Source organism: Lepus europaeus, chromosome Y (assembly GCF_033115175.1).
Source record: "Lepus europaeus isolate LE1 chromosome Y, mLepTim1.pri, whole genome shotgun sequence".
NCBI classification, from domain to species: Eukaryota; Metazoa; Chordata; class Mammalia; order Lagomorpha; family Leporidae; genus Lepus; species Lepus europaeus.
The window spans coordinates 19388419-19405097 of record NC_084851.1 but is presented as its reverse complement, the minus strand read 5'-3'; positions in this window follow the sequence as shown (position 1 = coordinate 19405097).

Here is a 16679-nt window from a genome sequence, read left to right as displayed (position 1 = left end):
AGACTTTAGAGATCAAATGAGGAAATACCCTGGGCTGGAGCCAGAGGACCCAGTGGGACAAGGACTTTTTAAAAGTTAATCTTGTAATTAAGAGCTGGCCTGATATAATAAAGAAATTAACCATTAACCAAACATTGGTAAGAGGGATGAAAAATAAATTTAGGAGAACTATTAAGGGAAGAAGTACAAGGTGCAGTGAGTTTGCCTAGGCCAAAAACAAAATGGAGCTCAGAAAGCTTTTGGGCTGAGGAGTCACAGGACAGAACACCAGACAAGGTCAGGCTGGATCTCAGGGAGGTCCCACCACATGGTGGGAGGAGATTGTTTGTGGATGGGTTGTCCCGAGTGACAGTGGAGGAAAGGAACTGGCACATGGAGAATTCATAACACAGCTTCTAGAAAGCCTCTTACTTTAAACAGAATTGGCTATGTCCATGAAACTGGTCATCAAAGAGGAAATTGATGGAAGTTATAGGAAAGACTTGCAGATGAAGCTGCTAAGCAAGTCTCCTTAGAAGGAATTGAATTATGTAATCTAATCTCACACATCCCTAGAGCCACACAAAGGACCTGGTTTACTAAAGAGGAGGGTCAGGAACTACGCAGAATAGGCACCACTCAAACTGCAGATGGAAAATGGGTGCTCTCCAATGGGAGAATAGTAAGTAAACCCATGACAAGGGAATTAACATCCATGTTAGATGTGACACAACACAGACTGTAGTGTGTGGGAATCAATACCATTGCTGACAAGTGTGTGGATGCTGTGTAACATGTCAGAGGATAAATACAATGACAGTCAGAAAACAAGCTGCATGAGGAAGACCTCTTGTGTTAAGGCCATTTCAGAGTAAAAGACAGGCTGCTAAACTAATCTTGGTAACTGAACTACTCGGGACCAAATGCCTCCCCATAGCACGCTTTGGGATTACGATGGCTCAAGAAGGGAGATGGGCCTGTGCCCTGAGTCATTACATGGGCTCCTAACCTACATAGACCTCCTTGCATGGAAACCAAAAACCAGATCTGAGGAACTGTGGACTGGCCAGATCCTCTACCTTGTCATTTGAAGATTACAAGGACTCCTCTCCCAGTCTCCCCCTCAAGTTCCCAGTTAGCCACTTCAGACCTGGCAAGTTGGTGCTGATTAAGATCTGGAAGGAAGACAAGCTCCAACCACGCTGGGAGCACCCAAGACAGGTGCTCCTGACTACTGAGACAGCTATGCCAACCATGTAAAAGGGTGGACTTGGGCTGGAAAGGACCTCTGGGACAAAGAGGAAGGGTCCAGTTGTGTGATACATCTAAAGGACCCTTAAAAGCAGCTAAAAAGAAAAGCAGTTCCTCCCTCTGAGCTCCCCCTACCCTGACAGAGGCCATGGAAGCTGGCTGGGTATGGGAGTGGCATTGGGCTATTGGAAGAGTATGGTAGCTTCAATCCTCACCTCTCTCATAAATGTAGCCAAAATCCTGAACCAGATTAGGAGAAATGACTTGAGAACAAAAAGAACAAAAAGACAGGCTTTCTCTCACTCTATCTGCTTCCTTTTATGTATAAAAGCAGCTTTGAAAAAGCTTTTGGAGTAACCACTCTTTGTAACACACAAGGAAATCCACACAGGTGCTTTCTCTAAGGGAATTTGAGTTCAGAAGGCTCTTTTTTTTAAGGATTGATGTATTTATTCAAAACTCAGATTTACACAGAGAGAAGAGAGAGAGAGATCTTCCATCTGATGGTTCACTCTCCAATTGGTTTCATCAGCCAGAGCTGTTCTGATCTGAAGCCAGGAGCCAGGAGTTTCTGCTGGGTCTCCCATGTGGGTGCAGGGGCCCCAGGACTTGGGTATCTTCCACTGCTTTCCCAGACCATAGCAGAGAGCTGGATCAGAAGAGGAGCAGCCAGGACTCGAACTGGTGTCCATATGAATGCCGGTGCTTCAGGCTCCAACCCGCTGCACCACAGCACCGGCCCCAGAAAGCTCTTTTCTGTAGTGTGTAGCACAGGCCTAGGCACTCAGTATACACCCTATTAGGATCTCCTGACTGATAGTGAAATCTGTAGATTGCATTGTGTACCCTACCCACCGAGTTATGTCTGCCTGTCAACAGTTCTGGGATGACACAGCAAACAAAACAAAATGCTCACACTTCCTAGTTACCATTGAACAGTGTGAGTTCAACTACCACAACATCGATTGACAAGTATTCATAATATGGCAGAAAAGTAGAAGAGATTACTGTCACAAGAGACAGAAATTCAGAACAGGCAAAAGAGGGGCAGGTGTAGTGGTGCAGCAGGTTAAGCTACCATCTGCAAAGCTGGCATCCATATAGGTGCTGGTTTGTGAGCTGGCCTCTCCTCATCTGATCCAGCTCCCTGGGAAATTTTTTGATACATACACTGCAGAGGTGGCCTAGTTAAGGTTCTCTTACATGCTGAGTTCCTTGTCAATCATGAATCAGTGCATCTACATTATGTTACCCTGAGAAAGGAATCTCAAAGGTTAAGATCTTGTCTTATGAACAGTAACTTTTTAAACTTCTTTTTTTTTATTTTTGACAGGCAGAGTGGATAGTGAGAGAGAGACAGAGAGAAAGGTCTTCCTTTTGCCGTTGGTTCACCCTCCAATGGCCACCGCGGTAGCGCGCTGCAGCCGGCGCACCGTGCTGATCCAATGGCAGGAGCCAGGTGCTTCTCCTGGTCTCCCATGGGGTGCAGGGCCCAAGGACTTGGGCCATCTCCACTGCACTCCCTGGCCACAGCAGAGAGGCCTGGAAGAGGGGCAACCAGGACAGGATCGGTGCCCCGACCAGGACTAGAACCCGGTGTGCTGGCGCCGCAAGGCAGAGGATTAGCCTAGTGAGCTGCAGCGCCGGCCTTTTTAAACTTCTTTTGAAATTGCTGATTTGATTTCTACAACTCGGCTATAAGAGCAGCCAAGAGACATGGAAGCAAGAATACCTCCTTTCCTCTGGCTTTCATTCAAGGGGAGGTGGGACATGGTGCTTCGGGAGCGAGTGGTCAAGACACCACTTAGGATATCACATCCCACATCAGAAGCCTCAGTTCCTGCCTAGGTGCTGCTTCCCATCCACTTTCCTGCAAATGTGCTCTCTGGGAGGCACCAGAGAATGGCTTAACTTCATGAGTCCCTGTCACCTAGGAGGAACATATTGTGTCCCTGACTCCTGGCTTCTGCCTAGCCCAGCCACTGCTGTCCACATGGAGTGAACCAGCAAGCTCTGTCTACCCATTTCTCTCTCACACACTTTGCCTTTCAAGTAAATAAACATCTAAAAATAAAAATCTCAGGTAAATGGCATTTTGGGCTGCTGTTGTTTCCTTTACTCCCTGCAGTAAAGGCCACCATCAGCTTCCTGGTCCTGTTCACTGTCTGCCTTCACTGCTAGAAAGGACAGAGAAGAAATTCACTTTCCCTTTGTATCTGAGTGAATGGCTATAATGACCATCCTAAACTTGGCAAGAAATGGTTAAGGCAAACACCTCAGTAGCTTTACAAACTAAATGATTTAGAAAATCCTGTTGATCAGCTGTTACCTTACTGAAAACCACCAGGCTATTTATCAGCAAGAGTAAGATGAGAATAAATACTAAACAAATACTAAATAGCTACATTGTGCTCTGAGACAACGTGCAAATGTCATTTCCTTAAAAAGTTTCTTAAACAGCAAAAACAGCATGCCAGTTCAACACAAAACTCTCCTGAAGTGAACTTGTTTTTCCAAATGGCAGGCTCTGATAAGATCAATTTTAAAGTTTTGACCTATAATTCCAACAACTCTAGCTCACTGCTACACATATCATGACAAGGAAGTATAAACATTTGAAAGTTCTTAGTTATTCAGTTACATTCAGGAAATTTTTATTACGTGCCCATGAGCAAGGACTTCATTAGTATAAAATCCAATCCTAAGAATTCCACATAATAAATTATTTTAAAAAAAGAAACTATAACCGTGTGGAAAAAGCAAGCTGTGGCCCACCAGATAATGCTAGCCTTGGAGAAACAGTGAAACACGGTGTTGAGAAAACAACTGTAGTCCTACGTGATATTAGTGACAGATACAGCAATGTGTTAACACCAACTGGTTCTGCATAGAACAGCTGTGCCAAGAGCATGAAAATTCCATTTAAAGACTGGTGTGGACAACCAGCAGACCCAGAGAAGAGCAATGGATTGCTAAAGAAAGTGGAAACTCGAATATACAAAAATGGTTGATGAAAGTAGGCACGGTTAGCCTGGAGGAAGAAAAAAGACAAGTGTGACATCTGTCAAATGTTTTTAGAACTGCCCTAGTAGAAGAGTAATGATGTAGTCCTCCAATGAGGCAAAAATTTATCAAGCATGTAAGTTGCAGGAAGGTCCTGGGACTGGAGGTGTTACAGTAAAATGGGCTATGTTGGAGAATCTGAAGGTACTTTTTAAAGTGTATGGGAAGGCCAGTGCCATGGCTCACTTGGCTGATCCTCCACCTGTGGCGCCAGCACCCTGGGTTCTAGTCCCTGTTGGGGCACTGGGTACTAGTCCCAGTTGCTCCTCTTCCTGTGCAGCTCTCTGCTGTGGCCCAGGAGTGCAGTGGAGGATGGTTCAGGTGCTTGGGTCCCTGCACCTGCATGGGAGACCAGGAGGAAGCACCCAGCTCCTGGCTTCAGATCAGTGCAGTGCCAATAGTAGTGGCCATTAGGGGAGTGAACCAACGAAAGGAAGACATTTCTTTCTCTCTCTCTCTCTCTCCCTCTCTCTCTCTCTCTCTCTCTGTCTATAACTCTACCTATCAAATAATATAAAAATATTAAATTGTACAGGAAAACAAATTAACAGATAGGCTAAATGGGTGGCATTTGCATAGTGATGGAAGCAGAATGCGGGGAAGTACTGTTGTAAGACCCCTTAAGCAGGCGTCCCACAAACCCACAAACCGGACCCCAGAAACACAGACTCCACTCCAATCGATGCAAAAGGCAAGAGGAAAGTTTATTACATTTGCAAATGGGCCGTCTCAGCAGCACCCTCTGGTAGGGTGCAGAGAGAGAGCGGCCTCGAACAATAGCTTACAGAGTATTTAAAGCTTAAAACCACAGCATTAGCATATTTGATTGTGTTACAATCCTATTGGGCAAGCTACAGGTTACTAGCATTTTATTGGGTAAGTTAATGGTTGCTAGGTAAGGGGCTTGGGAGGGGGGTCACGGGCAGTTTCTTCTTATCAGCTAAAGCAAGCAAGGACGAGGATGGCAGTAGAACAGTAAAACCTTAGTATGTCACAAGATAAGGGGTTGGAGACTTTCTGTTCTTCTTTGTTCTCTAAAAATAACACATGTTTTACAAGCTTAGCCATTATACAGAAGTAAAAATTTGGTTAGTGTTAACCTTAGTTCTCCCATCTTGTCTCTTGATTAGCCCTTTCAGTCACAGAACCTTATTGTAACTCTTTTCCGGACTCCTGCAAGTGTTATTGCATGAGACCGTTACACAGACACAGAGCAGCTTCACAAGGCAGTTTCCCAAGGTTATTCTGCAGGCAGGTGGAGACACAGTTATCTTAAGGAATGGCTACTGTCAGCAGCCAAACTTTTTAACCCTTGCTAAAATTATTTTGCTAAAATTATTTTAATATTTACTTTTAGCAGGGGTCTTATACTGTCTGCAGCTTTCCATATAATTGATCACTCAGAACGTTTCCTCAAGCAACAGAGTGAAAAAGTTACTTTTCTACAGGAAAGCTAATTTATTTAAACAGCTGTCAAGTGACTTCAAACTATGTCATTAAGAGATCAGTTCAGGCCCGCGCCATGGCTTAACAGGCTAATCCTCTGCCTTGCGGCACCAGCACACTGGGTTCTAGTCCCAGTTGGGGCGCCAGATTCTATCCTTGTTGCCCCTCTTCCAGGCCAGCTCTCTCTATGGCCCAGGAAGGCAGTGGAGGATGGCCCAAGTGCTTGGGCCCTGTACCCACATGGGAGACCAGGAGAAGCACCTGGCTCCTGGTTTCAGATCAGCGAGATGCACCAGCCACAGTGGCCATTGGAGGGTGAACCAACGGCAAAAAGGAAGACCTTTCTCTCTCTCTCTCTCTCTCTCTCTCTCTCTCTCTCTCACTATCCACTCTGCCTGTCAAAAATAAAAAAAAAATAAATTAAAAAAAATCTGTTCAGGCCAGCGCCGTGGCTCACTAGGCTAATCCTCCACCTGTGGCACTGGCACCCCAGGTACTAGTCCCAGTCGGGGTGCCAGATTCTGTCCTGGTTGCTCCTCTTCCAGTCCAGCTCTCTGCTGTGGCCCGGGAGTACAGTGGAGGATGGCCCAAGTCCTTGGGCTCTGCGCTCACATGGGAGACCAGGAAGAGGTGCCTGGCTCCTGGCTTCAGATTGGTACAGCACCCAGCCTAGTGGCCAGTTCGGGGGTGAACCAATGGAAGGAAGACTTTTAGAAAAATAAAGATTAAAAAAAAAAGAGAGATCAGTGCAAAACAAAAGCGGGTTTTGGAAAATAAAAAAATGTAAAACTCTTCCTTCGCATAGCAGAACTGTATAACCAGTAATAAGTCTACTGCTAAGCACTGTTATTGCAGGAGAGAAGAGATCTGTGTGTGCATGTGGGAGTAGGTCTCCACGTCACAGAATCCTCCCTGGTGCTTGTCCTGGTGGTAAGTCACCATTGGACTAGCTGGCTTCTCCCAGCCATTCCCAGATGCAGCTCCTGATTTCAGCTCCCCACTGATGTCACACTGGGAGTGATGGCCTTCCACCCACATGGGGAAGTGGATTCAATCCTCAGGTCCCAGTTTCAGCCTGGCCTAGCCTCAAGCCACAGCAGACACGAGCTGGTTCTTCTCTGTGTCTCTCAAATAAGTGTTTTTAAAATGTTTTAATTGTGTTGGCCTGTTATATGTTGGTCTGTTTTCTGCTGCTGTAACAGAATACTCAAGACCAAAGCAGATTGTAGGGAACCAGACCGGAGGAACCGTGCCCCTAAGATGGCGCCGACTCCCTGCTTCCGGGTTCTTCCTCATCTCAGGGAGTTCCCGCTCTTGCTCGCTCCTTCCCGCCTTAGATTTCCCGCTCTAGCTCGCTCCTTCCCGCCTTGCCACGAGATTGTCCTATCCCCGCGCTTCTAGCCTATCACCTGATTTGTGACGTGTATTGTGCATATAAACCCTTGCTACGCGGGTGTAAGGGAAGTTCCTGCCCAGAAGAGATCGAAGCTGGATCTCCTGCTTGCCGAGCAATAAAGGAACCCCATGCAAAGTGTTCGGTCTCTGTCTCTTGCTGGACGAGGACGGCGCCGAGCAGCTGGTGGCCCGTACGGGGAACTTCCTCTACGTTGCCCGGTAAGTAGAAGGTAAGCGAGGTCAGTCTTACCGTCTGGGCCCCGCGAGTGAGGTATATCTCGTGGTTGGAGGGTGGACGCACCCTAAGATAGCGGACGTGTTTCCCCGCTTTAAACTGAAAGAATAGCAGACTTGTTCCCCCGCTTTAAACTGAAAATAAGATAGCGGACGTGTCTTCCCGCTTTAAACTGAAAATGGGAAATTCATCTAGCCATTCAATGTTGCTTAATCCGTTAAAAGCATTATTGCGTAGCAAAGGGATTAAGGTTTCTAAGACCACACTTGTCAGGTTCCTTGGAAGTGTTGATTTCTTTGCGCCGTGGCTCACCCACGAGGGCCAAATAACTCTTGAGTCTTGGGAGAAATTAGGAAAGGATCTCCGGCGCACAGTTAACGATCCCCAGGAACCCGATATCGACCCCGTTGTTCTCCCCTTATGGGAACTACTGCGGGCGTGCCTCCAAGAGGAGAGGTCGGTGGGAGCGGACCGCCCGACTCTTACGGCGGTTCGCGAGGCTCTCGAGGAAGTTCGTTCTCAGAGCTCGGACGGCGCCCGGGACCTCATACAATTTAAGGACACGGGATGCCAGACTTCCTCACTGGCCTCAGGCTCCGAATGTGGCTCCGCCTCCTCTGAGTCTGAGGGGGAAGGGGACGGCGATCCTAAATCCCCGCCTCCTACGTATGCGCAGCTGCGGCAAAAGTTAAAAGATGCCTGTTTACGCCCTCTAGTGCCTACGGCTCCTCCTATCGATGTCGTGCCCGCCCATCAGATTAAAGACGCAGCGCCTCCTACTGGCGGTCATGTAGGCGTGCCTCAGCCCCATCTAACACCCGTGCCGCCATGGCCATTAAACGTCCCAAATGTGCCACCTTTTTCAGGCAGACAGTTTCATCAACAAGCCTGGAAACAGTTGCGAACTGGCGCTCCCGCTGCCCCCGCTCAGGCTTACCCTGTTTTGGCTTTGGGCACGCGAGAGGCCCGGCACGAACCATTGGACATGACAGTATTAAAACAACTTAAGGCTGCGGTCCATGACTATGGACCCACAGCCCCATTCACATTGTCACTCCTTGAATCAGTCGGCCAGTCCATTTTAACACCTAGCGACTGGACCCAATTGGCTCGGGCCTGTTTAAGTCCAGGCGGCTTTCTTTTGTGGCAATCTATGAATACAGAGTGCTGTCATGACCAGGCAGATGAAAATGCTGAGGACGGCCACCCTACGTGGAATGCTGATATGCTTTTAGGGCGTGGACCTTATCAGGCTGACCAGACCCAATTCCCTAGACAAGTATACAGGCAAATTTCCAACTGTGCCCAACGTGCGTGGAGGCAGGCGTCCAATCCAAGTGACTCAGCTAGCCACCTCACCAAGATCGTTCAGGGCACGGCCGAACCCTTCGCTGATTTTGTCGCTCGCATACTTGAGGCTGCGTCGCGTATTTTCCCTTCCGAGGTTGACGTTCAGCCACTGGTCAAACAAATTATTTTTGAGCAGGCTAATAAAGAGTGCAAAAACATTCTTCGACAATATAGACATAAATCTCTGGACTCCTGGTTAAAATACTGCAGAGATACCGGTGGGCCACTTACTAATGCGGGCCTAGCTGCGATGCTGGCAAAAGTCAAAGAAAACAGTCCAAAATCTAAATCGACCCGACCCCCCATATCTTCAGGACTTTGCTTCCAATGTCATCAACCGGGTCACAGAAAACGCGATTGCCCCAATCTCAGCCATGGGTATTCCACGGCACAGCCTTCAGGCATAGAGCCTTGTCGCCGTTGCCGCAAGGGCCCTCATAGGGCAGAGGTATGCCGTTCTGCTTTCGATATCGATGGCAACCCACTTACAGGTAGCGCCCAGGGGCCAAAAAACGGCCAGAGGGGGCTCCCCAACCCAGCGAGGAGCCCCCAAAATCAAATCTACTCTCAGGTTCCACCTCCCGTGTCTGCGCTACACCCAGTGCACCCTCAGCCCGTGCCACTCACGGGTCCGCAGGCCTGGACCTCCGCGCCACCTCCCCTCTCCTCTTAACTCCGGAGATGGGGGTACAATTAGTGGAGAGCGACTGCTCCGGTCCTCTGCCCCCGGATTCGGTTGGATTAGTGTTGGGTCGGTCCTCCGCCGCCCTCCGAGGGCTAGCTGTGATCCCCGGGGTAGTTGACTCTGATTTCACTGGTAAAGTAAAGATCATGGTTCAGGCCCCTCAGGGACCTTTAGTAATCAATCCTGGAGACCGTATCGCACAAATGTTATTACTGCCCAGTCTTCACTCTTTAATCCCAGCTAAAAACCACGTTCGCGGCGCTGGTAACTTTGGGTCCTCTGGCATTAATTTTACCGGCTTACATATGCTTTTAAATGAACGTCCCACTTTAGTGTTGCAGATTAATGGCAAGGACATTAAGGGACTTTTAGACACAGGAGCCGACAAATCCATTATAGCAACAAAGGACTGGCCTAGTACATGGCCTACAAATGTGGCGGAACAAACCTTGCAAGGACTTGGTTTTGCTCATTTCCCAAAAATCAGTGCAGCCTTGTTGTCATGGCAGGATAGCGAGGGTCATAGAGGACAGTTTTCTCCATTCATTTTACCTCTACCCATTTCCCTTTGGGGGAGAGACGTCCTGGCCGAAATGGATGTTGCTTTGGTCACCACTTCCCCTGCAGTACGATCTATGCTACAAAATATGGGTTACGTCCCAGGCAAGGGACTCGGTGTCCAGCTCCAGGGCCACCCTTCCCCCATTGAACCAAAACAAAGACCAAGTAAAGTTGGCCTGGGTTTTTCCTAGGGGTCACTGTTTCGCCTCCTAAACCAGTGGAGCCTTTACCCATCTCGTGGCTAACGGACGTACCCGTCTGGGTTCCACAGTGGCCCCTATCTCAGGAGAAACTGGAGGCAGTCAACACTCTGGTCTTGGAGCAGGTCAACGCTGGTCATTTGATCCCATCCACCTCTCCATGGAATACGCCTATTTTTGCCATCCGCAAAAAATTAGGTCAATGGAGACTCTTACATGATCTTAGGGCAGTCAACGCACAGATGCAGCCTATGGGCCCTGTGCAACGTGGTCTTCCTCTGCTTTCGGCACTTCCCAACCAATGGCCTGTTATTGTAATAGATCTTAAGGATTGTTTCTTTTCCATTCCATTGGACAAAAAGGATACCCCACGTTTTGCTTTTACTGTCCCCACCCAGAACCAGGAACAACCGGACAAGCGTTGGGAGTGGACAGTCTTGCCTCAGGGTATGACTAATAGCCCCACCATGTGTCAAGTCTATGTAGCCCAAGTACTAAAACCTCTTAGAGACCGATATTCCGACTGCAGGTGCCTACATTATATGGACGACCTACTGTGTGCAGCCCCCACAGCAGAGAGGCTCCTGGCCTTATACAGTACACTCCAACAAGTGCTGGAAGGGGCAGGGCTGCATATTGCACCTAATAAGGTGCAATTGTCGTCTGTAGTTTCTTATCTTGGGGCTATAGTCGCCCCTACTCAAATTAGACCTCAAAAAATTCAAATAAAAATCAATGCTATCTCCACTCTAAATGACTTACAAAAACTTTTAGGGGATATCAATTGGATTAGGCACTACCTTAACATTCCTAATGCTGCATTGCAGCCCCTCTTTAATATACTTAAAGGAGACCCGGATCTTGCTTCCCCCCGAACCTTCACCTCTGAGGCCAAACAAGCACTGTCAATTGTCAACGATGCCCTTAGTAAAGCTGCCCTAAAACGTTGGGACCCTGCGGGAGACCTTACTCTTTGGGTCCTCGACACCCTTAAACAGCCCACCGCGGTCCTATGGCAGGATGGGCCTCTCCTCTGGATCCATCCCTCAATGTCATCTACTAGATCTATTAGTTACTATCCCGTGGCAGTGGCGGAGATAACTCTCCTAGCCATTCAGAGGGCTATCCAACATTTTGGACGCGAACCATCCACCATTGTTGTCCCCTATTCCATGGAACAGGTACGTGTGCTAATCGCTTGTACTGATGCTTGGGCGGTTTTAGTCTGCTCCACTTCCGCAACTATTACAAACAGAACACCCTCTGATCCTTTGCTAACCTTTGTTCAGTCTCACCCAGTTATTTTTCCAAAGTCCACATCCCAAAAGCCCTTACAGGGAGCCCCAGTAGTGTATACCGACGGTTCTAAAACAGGAGTCGGTGCATATGTTGTTTCAGGATCTGTGCCAAAAACATTCCAATTCGCTACTAACTCCCCCCAGGTAACTGAACTTCTTATAGTTAACCAAGTCTTCTCTGATTTCCCCGGACCTGTCAATATTGTGTCTGATTCACGCTATGTGGTTAATTCTGTGTCTATCCTTGAGGCCGCAGGACTAGTCAATTCTTCATCCTCCGTAGCGACAGTTTTCCTCACCCTGCAAAAATCTATTTGGAATCGGTCTGCTCCTTTCTTTATTACTCATATTAGAGCTCATTCTTCCTTACCTGGACCCATGACCACAGGCAATGCTATAGCTGATCAAGCCACACGCCCCATTTGGATACTCCAATTTTCTTCCCCAGAAGAGCAGGCTATCCAGTTTCATTCAGAGTTCCATGTAAACGCAAAAACCCTTGCCGCCAAATTCGGTCTTTCTCGTGCTGCCGCTCGCGATATTGTTCGCCATTGTGCCGCATGCCCTACTTTAACCCCTGTGCCTTCGGTGGGGGTTAATCCCCGAGGATTACTACCAGGACATATCTGGCAGATGGATGTCACCCACATATCCGAGTTTGGGACCTTAAAGTATGTTCATGTGTCAGTTGACACCTGTTCCCAAGTAATTTTTGCTTCTCTGGAGACGGGTGAGCGTACCACCCATGTCATTAATCACTGCCTTGCTGCATGGGCAGCCTGGGGCAAACCAAAAACTTTAAAAACAGATAATGGTCCTGCATACACAAGTAAATCATTCCAAGATTTCTGCACCCGTATGCAGGTACAACATAAAACTGGAATCCCTTATAACCCTCAGGGACAGGCCATAATTGAAAGGGCTCATCGAACCCTCAAGGCTTTTCTCTTAAAACAAAAGGAGGGAATTGCCACGGGCAAAACCCCTCGAATGCGCCTCTCCCTTGCACTGTTTACTATAAACTTTTTGAATTTGACAGATCATTCTATGTCCCCCGCTGAGAGACACATGTTAAAGGAGCCATCTTCACGAGGCTATGTCCGTTGGAAAGATGTCCTCACGGGAAAGTGGTACGGCCCGGATCCGGTATTATGCTGGAACCGAGGCGCGGTCTGTGTCTTCCCACAGGAATCTGGAAGAGAACCTCTCTGGATACCGGAAAGATTGGTCAGAAAAACAGCCCCGCCGCCACAAGATACACCTCTATCACCTACGGACGACATCTCCCCCGAGATAACCGAGATTACCACGCTCTCACAGGACGACAAATTGCAACAAAACAACGAGACGTGAGATGCACCCCTTCCGCTTCTTCATACTGGCAGCGGCTTTGCTCCCTGGCTCTTATGCGGGCTTTAACTCCAACCCCACTGCTTTACTGCAGAACGTAGGCAACCCTTGCGACTGCAAGGGGGGGACCAGCAACACCGTACTGCAGCGTACTCACATCGCCACAGCTGATTGTGGGGACAAAACTGCATATCTGCCCCTCCAGGGGATCCCCGGCCTACCACGCGGCTACATATGTGTGCCCAAACCCCGCGTTTCTGATCCCCATAGCAAAAACCACTCCTGTCCTTGCTTGACCTTTCAAGAATCCATGCACAGCTCTTGCGATTCCTCATACTTCCAATGCACTTCTGGCGGTCAGTCGTACTATGCCACCCAGTTACAAAGTACTCGCAGGTCCTCTAGTCCTGACCATTTGCCACAGGTAGTCCATTCATCCCCCTACCTCTCAGCCCCCTGTGTTGGTACGCCTGGACAGTGGGCGTGCTGGCGCACTACGGCACCCGTGCATATCTCTGATGGCGGAGGCCCACAGGACCAGCTCCGCCACCAACAGCTAACAAAGCGATTAAAACCCTCGTCCCCCCATCCCTACTCACGCCTCACATATGGACAATGCCTCCATCAGGCACACACCTTCCTCGAGTTGTCTTGTTCCCCCTCTCATTCATTGGGCTGTATCACCCATCCCTGACGGGGAGCGAAAACTGGGTATGCGAGACCAAAGGTACTGCAGCAGGAGTCCACCCGGGGGTTCCGGGGGTCCTGGGAGAGCATATGCATATGCATGCAGGTTCAATTCCCAGCCTGCCCCAGCAAAAGGGAATAAAAACTGATCCCTAACGGAGACATCAGGGGTTGTGGCCAGGCCCTTGAAGTTCCGTAACTAACGGATCACAAGCACGCTGGGTATGCACCTCTACTCTCTGCCTAGTAAATATTCTCCCGGCCCTCATGAGCCAGGGCCGTCGGGGATGTGATTTGTGCAAAAACAAAAGGAGGGAGATGTAGGGAACCAGACCGGAGGAACCGTGCCCCTAAGATGGCGCCGACTCCCTGCTTCCGGGTTCTTCCTCATCTCAGGGAGTTCCCGCTCTTGCTCGCTCCTTCCCGCCTTAGATTTCCCGCTCTAGCTCGCTCCTTCCCGCCTTGCCACGAGATTGTCCTATCCCCGCGCTTCTAGCCTATCACCTGATTTGTGACGTGTATTGTGCATATAAACCCTTGCTACGCGGGTGTAAGGGAAGTTCCTGCCCAGAAGAGATCGAAGCTGGATCTCCTGCTTGCCGAGCAATAAAGGAACCCCGTGCAAAGTGTTCGGTCTCTGTCTCTTGCTGGACGAGGACGGCGCCGAGCAGCAGATGCTGTGGCATGGTGGGTTAAGCTGTCATTTGGGATGCCTAGATCCCATACTGGAGGGCTGATTTCAGTCTTACCTCCTCTGCTTCCCTTCCAGCTTCCTGCTAATATGCCAGGGAAGCAGCAGATGATGGTCCAAATCAACAGGGAACTGCCACCCAACTGGGAGACCTAGATGGAGTTCCTGAACCCTTGGCTTCAGCACACCCAGTTCTAGCCATTGTGGGCATTTGGAGTGAACTAGTCAATGGAAGCTGTCTCTGCCTTTCAAATAAATTAAAAAAAAATAAACAGACAAAAAGAATACCTAAGACTGGGTACATTTGCTTCTTATCATTCTGGAGGCTAGCAGTCCAAGGTCATGGGCTACATTCAGTAAGGACTCATGGCTGAGTTCCAGGGTGACCTAGGTGATCACATGGCCACATACAACCAGCATGCCAAAGACAGATTGCTTTTCAAAGCCATACTCTTGATAAAACATGAATCCACACAAGGATGAATCATTCCATGAACAGAACCCTCCAACCCAATCACCTCCCCAAACTACCACACTTCACAGCACTGTTAATGTCTGACTTTGGGGATTACAGTTCCAATACATGACTTCTGGGGGACAAACATTCCAAACATAGCACCTAGCTAGGTGACAACCCTATGCCAAACAATGAAATCCAGGATCCATATGCATTGCAGAAAGCTGTAACATGGACTGTAAAATAATGTACAATTTCCAGTGAACCTATCACCCCACACTCTTCTCTCCCATTTAATTCAAGGAAATGCAAGATGATGGAGACTATTAAGAATAAACTTTAAACTGGCTTTAACTAATAGATTAAAAATAAATCACACCCAGTGATAACTACTGATTCTCTTGCACTGTAAACATCTATCTCTTCCTCATCCTTGCCAAATGAGAAAATGGCCTTATTTAATTTTAAACTTTAGCAGTTTATAGTAGCACATGGTAGGCACATAATCAATCTGTGTGGAATAAATGAACTGTAAGACATAGTATTTTGGGGGGCCAGTGCTGTGGCATAGAGGGTAACTGCAGTGCCAGTATACCATATGAGCACAGGTTCGAGTCCTGGCTGCTCCTCTTCTGATCCAGCTCTCTGTTATGGCCTGGAAAAGCAGTAGAAGATGGCCCAAATCCTTGGACCCCTGCACCTGTGGGAGACCAAGAAGAAGTTCCTGGACCCTGGCTTCAGATCAGCACAGCTCTGTCCATGTCCATTGCGGCCACCTGGAGAGTGAATTAGCATATGGAAGACCTCTCTCTCTCTCTACTTTTCAAATAAATAAATCTTTTTAAAAATATAGTATTTTTTAAAATTATAAGTTTCAAGTTAACATCTGGAAAAAATGTCAAAAAAAGTTATTACAATGAAGCTGCTTCTTCGTTCTTGGCTCACAAACAGATCAGAATCAAGACAGGTAAGTTTTCTCCTTCAGAGATAGTTCAAGTGTATGGAAATCAGTATGACTATGTCTGAAATGACCAAAGCTGGTGAAAGGACCTAGATGCCTTTGGAAGTTAACTGTGTGATTACAACCAAAATAATTTTTACGTAAGCTCAAGTTAAATCTGGGCACTTAATTACAAAATTACTACTGTTTGATTTCTTCTAAACCATTTTTCCTCTTTCACTTCAAAAAGTTATTCACTTCAAAAATAATTGTCACAAACTGACCTATATTTTGAAAGGGGACATTATCAAATCGAAGCATTTTTTTTATTATTTGAGAGGTAGAGTTACAGATAGAGGGAGAGACAGAGAAAGAAGTCTTCTATCTGCTGGTACACTCCCCAGGTGGCCGATTTGAAGCCATGAACCAGGAGCTTCCTCCATGTCTCCCATGCTGGTGCAGAGCCCCAAAGACTTGAGCCATCTTCCACTGCTTTCCCAGGCCATAGCAGAGAGCTGGATCAAAAATGGAGCAGCCAGAACTCCAGCTGGGACTCCAAACAGTGCCCATATGGGATGCCAGCACTGCAGGTGGAAGCTTTAGTTGCTATGCCACAGCACAAGCCCCAGCACATTTAAAACACTGGAAATCTGCAGGCAATAGTCTAATTTGGTGGGCTGTTGGTCTTTTTTTTTTAATTTGACAGATAAAGTGAAACAGTGAGAGAAGGAGACAGAGAGAAAGGTCTTCCTTCCATTGCTTCACCTTCCCAATTGGCCATCACAACCAGAGCTATGCCTATCCGAAGCCAGGAGCCAAGTTTTTCCTCCTGGGCTTGAGTGCAGGGACCCAAGCACTCAGGCCATCCTCCACTGCTGTCCCAGGCCACAGCAGAGAGCTGGACCAGAAGAGGAACAACTGGGACTAGAACCTGGCACCCATATGGGATGCCAGCCCTGCAGGCAGAGGATTAACCAAGTGAGCCATGGTGCCAGCCCAGGCTATTGGTCTTGAAAAGTGTAATCACCAAGAAGATGGAACTTGAAAGGACACAGCTGTAGAGAAGCTGATAAAAGGGATCTGGGTGGGTG